The sequence below is a fragment of the Equus asinus genome, chromosome 22 (genome assembly GCF_041296235.1).
Source record: "Equus asinus isolate D_3611 breed Donkey chromosome 22, EquAss-T2T_v2, whole genome shotgun sequence".
NCBI lineage: Eukaryota > Metazoa > Chordata > Mammalia > Perissodactyla > Equidae > Equus > Equus asinus.
In genome coordinates this window covers 69,042,927-69,054,217 of record NC_091811.1, presented here as the reverse complement: position 1 = coordinate 69,054,217, position 11,291 = coordinate 69,042,927, and the positions used below count along the sequence as shown (strand labels likewise).

General features: G+C 50.4%; 1 pseudogene; it reads right to left on the bottom strand.

Annotated features, from left to right (window-relative positions):
* Positions 1 to 225: 225 nt before the first annotated feature.
* LOC106842179 (magnesium transporter MRS2 homolog, mitochondrial-like) lies at positions 226 to 1,730 on the bottom strand (annotated as a pseudogene).
* Between the last annotated feature and the right edge of the window lie 9,561 nt (positions 1,731 to 11,291).

Sequence of the window (11,291 nt, the reverse complement as noted above, 5' to 3'; positions counted from 1 at the left end):
GGCTTTTTACAAAGCAAGCAGCTTGCTTCTTTACTCAGAATTCTGAAAATGCAATTAAGTTCCAGGATTGTGACTGCCACAGTATTTTTACCAGCAGACATTATAATTCAAGTATCCGTGATTTTTATCAAGACTCTGACTCTATGAAAGGAAATAATAAAAGAGTATCTGAAGTTTCCTGGACTAGCATAAAAAAATAATTCAGTTCCCGCTGGGCTGTTCCTAACGGTGGACAGTGCGTGAGGACGCTCCTGCTTGATCTGAGTCCACCCGGCCGGAAGCTGTGTTTTGTTTCCATCCTTCTCTCTGCCTGGAGGGTCTTTTTAGGTAAAGACCATCCCAGGGGGCAAAGGAGCTTCGAGCTGTCGTCCAAGAATGACAGCAAACGCCTCCAGACGAGGCCGCTTCCCACGACCGGGATTCCTGTAACCAGCCAGACACTCTACGGTCCTCTTCGAGGCAAGACTCCAAATTCACTCCAAAAGCAACTGCCGTTAGTCCACAGAGTGGAACAGAGCAGGTTCCCACGGTCAGCTGCAGGCTCCTCCTCGTCATCTCGCTACGGTGCTGTCCAGACTGAAGAACGTAATTCTTTGTGAACCGTCAGTCAGCCCCGAAGTTCGCGGGCTGCGCTGCGGAGATCCTCAGCCACTCGGTAGCAGTGTTCCAACAGCAGTTCCACGTCTTCTGTGCCGTCAGCCCCAGCGCGGCTCTCTTCAGAGACTTGCGGGTCACTCCATCTTGTCAGACAGAACTCTTCCAGCAACCCCTCTTCCTCCAAGACCTCCAAAAGCGACTCTTTAGAAATTTTAATATCCATTTCTACCTCTGGTAGACTTTTGCCATTTTGTAGTACACTGTGCAGTTTGCTGTCTACAGAAGGCTGTTTGGGATCCACTGAAGTTTCCAGTGTCTCGAGGCTCAGCGGCTGCAAGATGCTAAGTTTCCGCCGATACCTCAGGAGTGCCTCTACAGCTCTAAATGCAAACGGGAGAGGGTGTGTGACAAGTCGACCCTCTCCAGCCAACTGTGAAGGGAGTCCCGGAATAGCCACTGCTCTAAGTTTGAATTACTATAATCTAATATCTGAAGACACTCCGGGTTATCACAGCTTGCAAATACTCCATCCTCATGATAATCCTATTGTTTCTGGTTGTGGTGCCATTAAATGCTGGAACCTCACATCTATGGCTTGAAGACCTAATTCTTGATATAAGTCAGTTTTCTCCCTTCAAAAGAAATAACATTTCCCTCTTCATCAAATTTTGTCACAGTAAATACTGGGGATACTGTGGCTAAAGCGGCTTGAGAGACATCAGAAGTTTGAAACCAGTGCGTTTCACCTGCCACCCAGAGCCCACGGCCTGCATGGCAGCACAGCCTGGCTCCCTCCCAGCAGGCCAGCTGTGCAGCCGCAGGGGTCAGGCCCAGGGCCAGAGCGCACAAGGGTATGGGGCAGCCCTGCTGCTGGGGTAGCAGGTCAGGCTCGACAGGTGTCCCAGGGTGCTGGAATGCGGAGGAGGAGGAGGCGGCAGCAGACCCCAGCCCTTCGTGGCTCCTGGACCCCTCGCGAGCACCCGACGGGCAGTGGCTGCCTCTTAATCTTTAATTTTCCCCAGGAATGTGATTCTGGAGGGTGGTTCACAGGAGAACATGGGGCACCTCCACGTTGGTGTTTTATTATGGAAGTCCTCCGATCGGCTAATGCCATCTGCTAGGCCTCACTGCATCGCGGCTGGGTGTAATTTGAAGAGGAAACAGAACGAGAATCTTGGTCTTATATTCTCTGAACCAGGGTGGTTCATAAGAAGTCGCCATGCCAGAACGACTGTGGGGGCTCCTCCCGGCTCTTCCTCCAGCTGTGTGTGGCCGGGGCTGGGTCCTTCCGCAGTAAGGCAGCCGTGACCCTTGGTGGTTCAGCACAAGGGAAGCTGTTGTTTTGTTAGTTTTCTTGCTCGTTCTCCGCATTGAGGGCGGGCTGTCAGTGAGCCCCGCTTGTCGCAGTCACTCAGGGCCCCGGGCTGATGCAGGCTCCATGGCAAGCTGAGCTTCCTCTAGCGCGTGGCAGCGGGAAGGGGAAGAGCGTGTGGGCCACACCCTGGCTTTCCGAGCTTCCCCAGGAGTGCCGCCATCGCCTCTGCCTGCATCTCATTGACCATGAAAGTGGCCTCGCCTGTGCCCAGAGGCGGAAACATCTAGAATAGTCGTCCGCAGCCCTTCCACAAACACCATGAAAAAGCCACCCGGGAGCATGCATCCACCCCTGCTGATTCGTCTCGCCTCATTTCTGCCCTGTTACATTCAAGAAATTCAGTTTCTGAGTGAATGTGAAAAGTTAGACACTGACTGGGACGGGAGAAAGCCAATGGTGATCTGGAGGCGTGTGGCTATGCACTTGTCCTATGGTGAGGACCCCGCGCTGGAGAAATGGGGCGTCCTCTCGCCCCCGTTCAGGCCACAGCCTCCTCAGGGTCAGGAGGAAACATGTATAGACTTGAAATGGAGTCTTAATCCAGTCCCTCAGCTTGTGGTCTCTGTGTAGACTAGATTTTGGCGGAAGGTTGACTGCCGGTCTGAGATCTTAGTATTATTGTGATTATGACACTTTCTTCTCTATTGTTTCTAATTATTTTAACGAACAATTCCTAAAAGCTGCATCAGAAGTCATTTGAAAACTGTTAACTATTAAATTTTTAACAGTAGAGTTCTTTGAAATCCCATGAGGAATTATCTGTCATTTATATGCTTTATCTTTAGTAACTTTTCTGGATAAACTGTTGGCCTCCCTTGATTTTGATTGCAGCATTTAACTTTTTAGATAAGCATAGAATTTTTTAGATAAGAATAAAATTAACTAATTTTATTAGATAAGAATAAAATCTCCAAGTTACACATTTTGGAGCAGGCTCTTGTCCTCCTCGTTTTCCGTGTCAGTGTCCTGGGGCCGCGGTAACACATTCTCACACCCTGGGCGGCTTCAGCAACAGAAAGTGATTGTCTCACTGTTCTGGAGCCCGGAAGTCCACGACCAGGATGCTGTCAGGGTTCTTTCTGAGGGCCTTTTTCCTGGTGGTTGGCTGGCAATCTTTGGTCTTCCTCGGCTTGTGGGAGCATCACCCCAGCCTCTGCCTTCATCTCTACATGGTGCTCTCCCTGCTGCCTCCTGTGTCCAGATTTCCCCTTTTCGTCAGAGCTGCTGCTTCTCCAGCACAGAGCAAAGCCACAAACAGATTAAAACACAGGGGTATTTGTGATGGGCCAATACACTCAGAGCTTCAAATCTCCCTAAACGTTCACTGCAGGATTTTCCCTCCCACAGTTGAATGGAAGCTAATTTCTAAGAGATAAAGGGGAAAAAGAAACAATAGGATGCAGTTCAAATATTTATGAATGCCCCAAATTGAACACCCATTTTTTTACATTTGATTTTAAATCTTCAGCCTGATGTGAAGATGACCTGGTCCTGAGACTTCCGTACCGGTGACGGCCCGCAGTCAGGGAGCCATCGCTGTGCCTCGGCTGAACGCATCTCCACCTCTCAGCGCCCTGTGGGCCCGGGCACCGTTACCTCCACTGGACGGACGAGGAAGCAGAGCCACACAGCCGCCTCAGAGTTTGGTTCTCAAGCACAGAGCCAGAAAAGTCGTCACCAAATGAGAGCTCTGCATCCTCAAAATCTTGTTTTGTAGCCAATTCTTTTCAGACGGAGCAACCACAGCGGTCAGAGCAAGGGGCTTGGAGTCAGACAGACGGAACCTGGTCCACCTCTTGTTAGTCACGTGACCTCAGGCAAGGCGGTTTGCTCTCCTGGGCCTCACGTATCATTTCCAAAATTGAGATAATAATACTTTTCCCACAGGGTTATGATGAAAATTAAATGAGATAATATATACAAAGTATGCTCACTACAGCAGAGGGAATTGCTGTCAAATTTATTCTTCTTGTTATACAACAGGTACAACATTCCTTTGAATTATGTTCAGATACATTTCCATGTCTCATAAATCTTGTTAACTGGCAACGTCTCACACTGTGAGGAATAGGGCCCAAGTGCTTCAGGAGAAGGGTCCCTGTCTGTCAGCACAGGAGACTGTTGCTTATCTATTTGTTTGAGATTGAAACAAGATAATCTCAGAAGCTAAGTTTTGCTGAGAAATAAGTGGTTTTTCATTTCTTTTAGCTTTATTCGTGTGCAGAGAATCAGGCCTGAATGTCTGGAATGTAAATTCCTTCCTTTGCGAAAGGGAGACACCTCTCTGAAGTCTCTCGCTGTCTGTCTGTCTGGACGGGACTTGGGACGGGTCGTGGAGGAAGTCGGGATTACAGGAGGACACACAGCACAGGGAGGCAGGCGGTCAGCGGGCCGCCTTTTCTCCCAGGACTGGGAGCATGGAGGCACCTCGAGAGAGGCGGTGGGAGGAAGTACTTTCAGAAACACCTAGAGCAGGAAGCATTGAAAACAGCAGGGTTCGTGGCCAGCACCCTTGGTCTGGGTGTGATGGGGGAGGCTGCAGGCCTCTGGGAGGGGCCCAGTTTGGGGCTAATTGTCACACCTGGGTGGTGTGGGGCCACAGGGCACGGAGGTGGCAGTGGCACGAGAAGGCCAGGTCCATGTGCCTTGGCTGCACCCGGATTCCTGGTGCTCAAGGTGGCAGACACACGCGGAAGAGTAAGCAGGGCACCAACGAGGCCAGAGAGCGGCCGAGGCCCAGGGTCAGAGAGCAGCGCAGGGTCTCCCACCCCAGAAACTGGTGACGGGAAGCAGGTTCCAGGAGTGGGTGCTGACGCGTGTCCTCACAAACTGTGACCGTTCCAGCTGCACCTCAGTGACCACAGGGCCAGGGAGCAATCCAGGCCAGCAACCACATGGCCCATCAGCGGGGAGCCCACACTGGAGGGTGGTCCGGGGACCTCCCCGCCCCTTCTTTTAGTGCCAGCTGGGAGGGGCAGGGAAAGAGAAGAACTCTGAAAGGCTGAAGCTTTTCCTGAGACATCCAGGCAGAGAACACAGAGATCAAGCCACGGGTCAGATGGTGATGGGACTGCAGTGAAATAGAGGGTATTCCCTTCTGCCCCCAGGGGGACGGTCCCCGGGTAGAGCAGGTAGACATGGGACAGGATGGAGTGCGGCTCCTGCATGCCTCTTGCCTCCTCTAAGGACCTGTGTGGGAGGCCTAAAAATCAGTGGAGAGAATGTATTTACATGAAGGATTGGTTACAACTCCTACTAAAATTACTATTAAAAGTTGTCTTGGGGGCAAGGCCATTAACCTACGAGAGAGGAAGAAGGTAGGAGTTTAGACTGTCATGTGGAAATGCAGAGAAAGAAAGAATCAGTGTGGAGCTCCTGGCATTCAAAATAGGCTTTTCAAATATACAATAAGACAGTAGATCTGGAGGTCAGACTTTATTAAGAAAAGAAAATATTTCCTGAATTTAACACCTACCTTTATCATATCAAGAGACAGACTTGGTGAACCAGGTCGTAGAATCTTGCTCTGTGTCCAGGATGGAGAAGAGAAAAGGGACAAAGAGAAGCCAAAAGGCTGCTCCTCCTGACTTGAGGGATTTTGTGAGTAATAAGAGAGGGAGAGAGAAATCAGGGAGGTGAGAGGCCAGGTCCTCCCCTCCTTTACCAGGCTCCAAGCAGAGCTTCAGGACTGTCTTTAGAAGTATCCCACAGGACGGGAGGCCCAGAGCGTGGGGCGGGTACCATGTATCCGCTGTGCACAGAGAGACTGGGGGCCATCGGGAAGAGCCTGCAGAGTCCACTCCCACGTCGCACAGTGACAGCATGGATGTCACAGCAGAAGACGGGAGAAGAGATGAGCTCTGTAAGTTGGCTGCTCTGGAAGTAGATGCTGAGACAGAGTTTGGGGTGCAAGATCCTTATTAGGAATCCATATCTGTGAAGAATGGGGATGGAAGCAGGATTGGGCCAGGGGAGGAGTTGATGAGATTGTGATGAGACCCAGCAAAGCCTCGGCCCCCCAGGGGACTCTGGAGGGAGACTGGCCACCTGTGTTGTGCTGTGACCCACCACGCTGGCCAGGTCTTTCTCCCCCGCCTCCATCAGGGCCAGAGAAGGGCTGCCCTGGGAAGGCTGGGACCTTGGTAAGATGTCTTTCTGCAGCTGAAGCAGATCCTGGAGAAGCTGTGGGCCAGAGACTGTCTGCTGACCATTCTCAGCTGCCAAGGCAGCACATCCCTCCCGGACGGGCTCCTGGGCAGAGATCCTGACATCTACTGCAGGAGTCTGCGTGCGGCCCAAGGCCGTCTAGCGAGCATCTGCTTCCAGCTGCTGTGCATCTGCAACCAGAGGGATTCTGAGACCAGCATAGATTTGAGGACCCCACCTTGCCACCCAAACCACAGCTATATTACTCACCCCACCCAGACGCCGTCTCTGAGCAGAGCAAAAGGGGATTGGAAACATTCACTGCAGTTTCTGAGCAGGGACTGAGTTACCCAAAGAGACTCGAAATGCTAGGACCGGGCTGAGGTTCCATACTTAGAGTAAAACTTGGATGTCGTTTTCCGTTCTCTAGCGGGCTAAGCGGTCATCAGGGAGAAAACACCAGTTAGGGTCCTGAGGGATCGACATCTGGTCTGCATGTTTGTGGGTAGTGTGGAGGACATTTTATATTTGCTGCACTACCAAATAAAAATAAGCCCCAGAAGTTCATTTAACAAGGATTCCGAACCTGGAGGACAAAAGTGAGCTTGGAGGAGGGTCAGGATGATTTTCTGAGAAGATGCGTTATGCAGTGGCTGGGTTTGGCTGGCGGACAGTGTCATTTTTCATTCTAGCTTGCCTCCTATATGAAGTTCTGAAATATTAGGACCTTACTCAGTCTCACTGGCCATAAAAATTACATGTTAAACAAAGCCCAAGATTTAGGAGCCTACGAATCACTTCTGACTTCCCACTACCGTGAAAACCGCCCAGCAAAAACGTGGTTGTAGTTGATCTAGTTGCCCAAGAATATTACAAACACCAAGATCTTTGGCAGCCAGAGACTAAAGAAAATGAAATCCATATACATCTCTTCATCAGCAAGCAAAAGCCAAACATAACACGATTGAAACTCCGGGATCAAAGGACGGCCAGCTGTGAGAGGCAGGCCATCTCCTGTGCGGAGCCCAGGCACAGCTCAGGATCACGGAGAGAGGCCGGGCGTCCCTCGGCGGTGCCAGCACGCTGAGCGGGAAGCCACAGAAGGAAATGTCAAAACCTGGGACCACTCTGGTCCTGATTCAGTTTAAACCTACACAGCCCTTCAAAATGCTCGACCGCTCAGCGGGATCCTTTCACCGTGGCGTGGAAGTCTGACTCCAGAAGGGGTCTAGGTTCCATTTCTAAATCCGGCCTTCTTTGGATGATGGAATGGACCCTCGAGGCCTTATTGTGTAACGTGAACACGTGCTCACAGGTGTGCAGGCACACCTTTCCAACCTCCCTAAAGTACCTGTAAGTGGACGCCCTTTCCTTTTGCCGTCTCCCCTAGAGCTCCGTCATGTTGCCAATAGGACTGATTTTCATAATGATAACAATGGCAGCTGACACTGAGCGTTCACTACATGACAAGCACCGGCCCGTATCAAGTTTCTCTCAATTCCTCCAACTCTTCATGAGACGCGCATTATTGTTATCGCCACATTACCCTGAAGAATATGAGGCTCAGAGAGATTAGGTGACTTTCCCAATGTCACACATTTAGGATACAACCGAGTGAGACGCCAGGAAGGATTCCTACATGACGAAAAGCTACCAATGATGCTGAAATTGGCATGGTTTTGTCTGTGAATTCTGTGGTGTTGTCTTAGCCTGGGCTACTGAGAAAGCAGAACCTGAGGCAAGGAGCTATGGTACTTCCACCTGATTAGGAACGCATTTCCAGCTGTGAGGGACACGGGCGCGAAGCAGCAAAGGAGGAGCCAATAGGAGACACGGGGGGTTGGCAGCTGCCACGTCAGACTGATTGTTCAAGTGGACAGGATCATTCTCCAGGAAGTCACAAAGCCGCATCTCAAAACTGTCCACCTGCAGGGAGAAAGGAAGAAGAATCTATCCACTAACTGCCTCCTTCTGTCGAAAGTCTCCTCGTGGGGCGTTAACTCCCCACCTCACTTCAGTGTTCCCTGTGTGAGCCACAGCAGCGTCCTGGGCCTCTGTGTCTGGCATCAACACCCCCCTGGGTGGGAGATGAGAGGCACGAGCTGCAGCTCAAGGGGAGGCGCTGACAGCAGGAGCCATCGGAACTGCTGGTGCTGAGACAAGAGGTGGTGAGGCTGAGCGGATCTGAAGCGTTGCCTCAGAAGAGTAGGAGAGATGTTTGTCCTTCTGTCTGCAAGATGGAAAGAAGCAACTCAGTTCAAGAATGTTCCAGTGGTTAGGATGCCCATTCATCACAAAAATACAGACGGCCAGCCTGGACTCCCACATAGACACCGAAGTAAATTCTCAGGCCTTAGTCCAGAAAGCAGAGTCTTCAGGCACCATGGACAAACACAAAAAGGGCCAAAACTGGAGGAGAGGACAGGAAGATGAAAATACCACTTAGTCATGAATTCTTCTCAGAAAGTTAACCAGGGGTCCAGTCATTCCCTGGAGGTTCCCTGGAAGTGCCCGCTTTCCTGGGGTGGGGGTGCAGCCAGCTACAGCCCGGTTCCCTCGGGGCTGGTCCCCTGGACGCATGGAGCGCATGGCATAGCTCCCTGACCCACAGCCTGCTGAGGTCTTGCTCCCATGCGATGGCTTCAGAACACAAAATCCCCTTTGTTTGCACTCAACAAAGTAGTAACAGCCACAAGCCCACCTGGAGTCTGTGACAGTTAAAATTCAAACTCAGGGCTTTAGTTGAAATTAGTGATGACAGCACTGGTGGGTAACTCCCCATAGGCCTGGAAGCCATCCCTGGAGCTCTGAGCGAGTGGAGCCTGATGAGGACGGTGCCTCTGACTGCTGGAGCCCAGCTCTCTGAACATCCTCATGGGAACGGCAACCAGGAAGTGTCTGTCATTTTCTATGGTGCAATGGGTGGCACTCTCTGCCTCACAAATCAGAGCGATTACCCAAACACGAAGAGGCAGATTCTAGGTAGCCAGAAAGACTGTCAGCAGCCCGTTTTGCCCGCATCCCTGTGCTGTTGGCTGTCTTTGCCTGGTACCTATGGGCCCCTTGCGGCCGGTCCCTGATATTTGCTGCTAGGCTTCCTTGACAGCAGCGTCAGAGAACAGTCAGACGGAACCTTGCAGGTCCACCCACCCTCCCTGCCTGGCCCTTCTCTGTGCAGTGGGTCCAACGCTGCCCCCATCACACATCTGCAAACACACCTGCCACATGGACTCACTGGCAGAAACAGCCACAGCAAACACAGTAACCCCACTCCCTAGGGATTTAATGCCAATTGATTGTGATAGAAGAGACCCCACATACAGCCCTGGCTCTCACATTAACCAACTGGGTCACTTTGAGGAAGCGACTTAATTACTTTGTATTTGGTTTTCTCATGTGTAAAAATAAAATAAAATAAAATAAAGAAAAAGCCATTAGACTCAGAGTAGGGGAAAGAAAACCAACACCTGGGAGCAGAGATAACGTCCAAAGAGTGTACGTTCAGTCTTTATGACAAACCTGCGAGATGTTTTGGTGATGAAGAAGCTGAGATCGAGGGCCAAGTCTTCCCCCGGACCACAGACAAGTTGCTGAGCCAGCATCTGAGCCAGTTTCATGCAGCCCCAGCGCTTGCTCTGTCTTTGTTTCTGTTTTGAAAACAAATTTTGAATTATAGAAACAAAAAGAACATTACCTGTGAAAAATTAAAATGTTTCTGGAAAGGCTAATATCTCCATGGACTACTCTCCCCCTCAACTCCTCCCGGACACACCGTCCTGCGTGACCACCTACAGCCTCTCTTCTCATTCCAGTGTGCACCCTTCCAGAGTTTTCTATGCATTTATACACTGTGCATGTAACTGTAGAAAGCATGTTATGTTGCTTACACATGTGTGTGTGTATTTTTCTACAAAAAATGGCGGTATCATTCCGCAAATATCTTTATGCAGCTTGCTTTTCATTAACAGTAGGTCTCGGAGATCTGGCTGTGTCAGCAGAAAGAGCAATCTCCTTCCTTGTAGCCACTGTGTAGTATTTCACAGCACAGAGACACAAGCTTGCTTAGCCATCCCCCACTGACAGGCATTTCTGTTCCAACATGGTCCTCTGTCCCCAGCTTCCGCAGATGAATTCCACAGTCTCTTTTAGCTCAAAAGTTCTGTGGCATGAAGGAAATGAAATGAATATGAGGCTGGAGATGTAATAATTCACTTCCAAACAACGTGTCTATTGAGCAGTGGAGTAGCACCCAATTGTGAAACATATACATTGCTATTAAAACAAAAGAGCCAAAGAGACCCAGCGACAGGTCCAGACGGGAGAACGTCTCTCTGGTGACTAGAGCCGTACCAGAGTCTACTCTGTGCTCTCGCAGCTGTGTGACTCAAGGCTTTGCGTGGGTGCTCTTGATGATAGCAATTTACCCCACCATAGCTGAGGTTTAACATGATGGCATGTGTCGTGCTGGGCGCCATGCATTCTTTATCATTCCATCCTAATGATAATCCTTTAGAGCAGATAATATTATGATCTGTTTCCATTTTATTGATGAAACAAATGAGGCTTAGAGAGGCTTAGTAATTTTGCCCAAGATCACAAAGTAGTGACAGGACCAAGTTTCAAATCCAAGTTGCCTGACTCCAAAAGTCCGTCTTCTTTCCACTGTCTGTTTTCAGTTCCTCTCACCTTAGTTCGTTCAGGAGGACCTGCTCGTAAAGCATGGGCTGTCCCTGCTGTGGAACCTGTCAGCAGCCTGCCTGCGCTCACATCTTCAGCCCATCTCCGCCCCCTTCCCTGCCCTGGCGCTGGCCCTAAACCACTTATGATACCCCCACAACACATTGCTATGAACTTCTGCCCGTGCTGTTTCTTTTTTTCTGGAAGCTTCTTCCACTCTTTGTCTGTGCAACATCTGCTCATCTTTCAGCTCAAATGTCACTTCCTCCAGGAAGCCTTTGCTCTGACATCCCCACCTCATAGTTGCCCAAGGTGGGTTAGGGACCTTTTCCCACAGTGCTTTGGACTTACCTTTCTCAGCGCACTTGACAGAATGAATCATAAGAATCTGTCACCTGCCCGTCTCCCTGTACTGCTCAGCGAGTCCCTGAGACCAGGAACCACAGCTTGCTCACAACTGAATCTCCAGCTCTATCATAGTGTCTGTACACAGTAG